A 3,677-nucleotide genomic window follows, 5' to 3' on the forward strand; every position below is an offset into this window, starting at 1 on the left:
AATAATTTAATATAAATAAAAAAGACAACTGAACTAATTTATAATAAACTATATTAATACTTTTGCAAATTATAATTTTAAAAGTTTGCGGTTAAAATTATTCAAAATTACAACGTGACTGTTTCGTGGTTTTTAAAAATAAAATTCAAGTGGTTAATTAATTGTATACTTTTCTCAGTTGCTAGTTTAAAAAAATTTATGTAGATTAAATAGTTGGTGCAAAATAGCTCGTGGTTTTCAATTATCAAAAAAAAGTGCAAGTGTGTAAATTAATTACGCATATTCTTTTATCACTATCGTGGCTAATCAATAATAGTATATGTTTTTTTTCTTTTCAAAGTTATATTGTGCGAAATTTTTTTTTTCATTTGGTCTTTTAGTTGTGTGCAAGTGTTTAATTAATATAAATTATATTTTTGATTAAAATCATGTGAAAATTATAATAAATATGGCCATTCAAGTGTGACAGTGACATAGTGATACAGTGAAAGTGAATAAATTTTAAATGTGCCTGGACGTGAGTGGATTATGGCAGACTACCTGGACAACTTCTACAGGGTTTTGCTGTTTGCTGTTTGCTATTTGCTGTCATAAGGTAAGTTCCTCTAGATCAAGACTGACTAGTTGTAATATTCAATTTATCATCACAAACTATTATTTAATATGTTTTTTAGATTCATTTTGACTGATTTTTTAAATTGTTATATACATATTTAAATTTTTAATGCCAAATTAAATGGTGCCATAGTATATGAAAGTCAAACTGGATCAACCCTGTCTTTCTCAAACAGAGTAGACGGGGGTGATTAGGATTTATCATTATTATCTATCGTGATAATTTATAATAGATAAATTATCACCCTTATTTCCAATCACGATGTATGTTAGTATGTAAGATTTTTTTATTTGATATTGAACGCACTTTTTCTAGGATATTCAAGATATATTTCAGGATTATATAATATTTTTAGGGTTTTGAGATTTTATAGTGATATAGTAGAAGTGTTACATAAATGTCTTATCACAGCGAGTGATAGTAATATAGTAAATATGTTTAGAAATGTCCTATATATTTATCTATATTTTTTTTTCGTACATCTTCCTCGTAGCTGCTATGAGCGCAATCGAAAAATTAAAATTCCCATCGAAATAATTCTAGCCTATTTTTTGTCTCAGGTGTATCAAAAAATTTTAGACTTTCCATAAAAATAAAATATTATTATCATATATTTTTAGATAAAATGATAAATAAATAAACATGTTATTTCATGGCTTTCATAGTTTTTGTTTACACTATCAGTTAAGAATAGTGTTTGAAATTTATTTTTCTATCTCTTTTTTTTTTTTTTATTTACAATAAATATCAATTCTTAAACTTTTAAATTTGGTTAAATATTGTTGTGTTTATAATTCAAAAATATTTGTTTTCATTTTCGAAAAATCTTTAGAAATATTTTTCTGTTAATGTTGATTATTTATTGAAAAAATATATTGTCAATAAGATGCGATTATGATATTCAAAATTTTACCTTACTTATAAATTTGTAAGTATCAATAATACCAGGCATGTTTATTAAAAAAATAAAAAATGATTTTTTAAATCCACTTAAATATTATCAAACCTGTAATTACATATATGTACAATAAAGGATAAAAATAATTCTTCCAAACAAAAAAATATTTGAGAAATAGATATTTATTTTTAAACTTTATTTTACAACATTATTAGAATTGACATTTGAATATTTATGATTTAAAGTAATATAGAAAACAAATTATAATAACAATGTTCTTTTACAATGTCATTGACTTGTGTGTGTGTGTGTGTGTTTTTAAAAATAAACTAGAAAAAGGTATAAATAAATTTAATTAAATACGCTCAACAACCAACCATTGAGATTGAATTATTGACTTATAAACTTGTAATATTGACGAATAAAATGTTCGTATGTGTAAAATAATACCATTTAAACGATTTTTAGTTGCCTGATCAGCACCAATAATCAAATCAATTGTAATATTATCAATACCCCCAACACTAATCTTTTCAAGATCTGGATTATTTTTAATAAATTGAATAATACCAGAATTAGTAAGTTTACGACAATGACAACAATCCAACTCTTTTAAGCCTTTTAATTTGATAATAAAATCGTCTGTAATATTGATAGAATTAATACCTAGTTTTTGTAAATTTTCCAAGTTTGTTAAAGCATCAAGACTTCTTTTAGTAATATCATCGCAACATCGAATTTGTAATGTTTTTAAATATTTACAATTATTAGCAATAGCAATAATTGTACTATCTTTAAGATTTTCTGCATAACACAAATTTAGATGTTCAAGATATTGTAAATGTGATAACTCATCAAGAACAGATGGAGAAGAAAGTGGCTTACCATCAATTGATGATATTATAATGCAATAAGGAATTTCTAAACGCTTAAGTTTTTTACAATTGTTTGCAATTGCAATTATTGATTCCTCATTAAAATCACACAGACCATTAAATATTAAACATTCAAGATTTTCCAACTCTGTTATTTTTTTTAAAGCAGTTTCATTTACTCTGTAATGATCAGGTTTATGTATTCTCAAATGTTTCAAATCCTTGCAATTTTTAACAATTTTATCTGCCAAGTCAGGCATTATATTACAAGAAACACCAAGATATTCCAAGTTTTGAAGGTTCTTCCATTTTTTGCCAGGAATTTTAGCTATATCGTAAGGACCAGGTGACAAATCAAGATGTTTTAGATTTTTGCATGTACAAAAAATAATCTTAAGTAGTTTTGTAAAAATGTTAATCTCATTATATTTAATATCCATCGTTAAGTCGATATACTCCAAATTGACAAGTTTATTAAATAAAGAAAAGTTTTTGTGTATATTATTATATAGCCCAATGTTAAGATGAACAAGTGTTGTTAAGTTTGCTATTTCTTGAATGTTGATGCTGTCTAGACAAAAGTTTTGTATTGTCAATTTTTGAAGATTTTTAAATTTGTTGAAAGTCTGAAAATAATAGAAATGTATTTAAATAATTTTTATTCAATTGATAGTATTGTTTGTCACTGGTGATATATAAACAACTAGTTAATATTCAATAACAACTTACCATGGAAATATTTTGTTTTAGAAAATTTCTAACACTAATAGGTTTAAAAAATAAATGAATTTCGTTAATTTCTTCTGGAAGACTATTAATTATTGCAGAGAGATTAATTATCTCATTTAAGTAGTTGTGATCCACTGTTATTTTAATGTAATTTAATTTATCCAACTGTGTAAATGCCTCAACAAAGTGGTCAGCATTTTGAATTGAAGACTCATCATTAAATTCACATTCCAAGATTGTTAAATTTTTACAATGTTTACCAACAAGTGGCAGGATACTTGAATTACAAACATTTGAGAGAGACAATTCGTTTAAATATTTACCACATCTTAATATTATTTTTTCAAGGTATGATTGTGTCAACAAACGGTCATCATAACAACGCCCAATTGATGATTCACGTTTGTATTTTGTAATGTCATTCCAATCTATTTGACACGCCTCTTTCCACTTGGTACAAACTACAATAAAACATATCAAATTTAAAAATTAATAATACAAACATTGATATTTTATTAACAAAAAAAGAAACTTTATTTTGATAATAATATATTTACCT

Source organism: Aphidius gifuensis, linkage group LG1, assembly GCF_014905175.1.
Source record: "Aphidius gifuensis isolate YNYX2018 linkage group LG1, ASM1490517v1, whole genome shotgun sequence".
NCBI classification, from domain to species: Eukaryota; Metazoa; Arthropoda; class Insecta; order Hymenoptera; family Braconidae; genus Aphidius; species Aphidius gifuensis.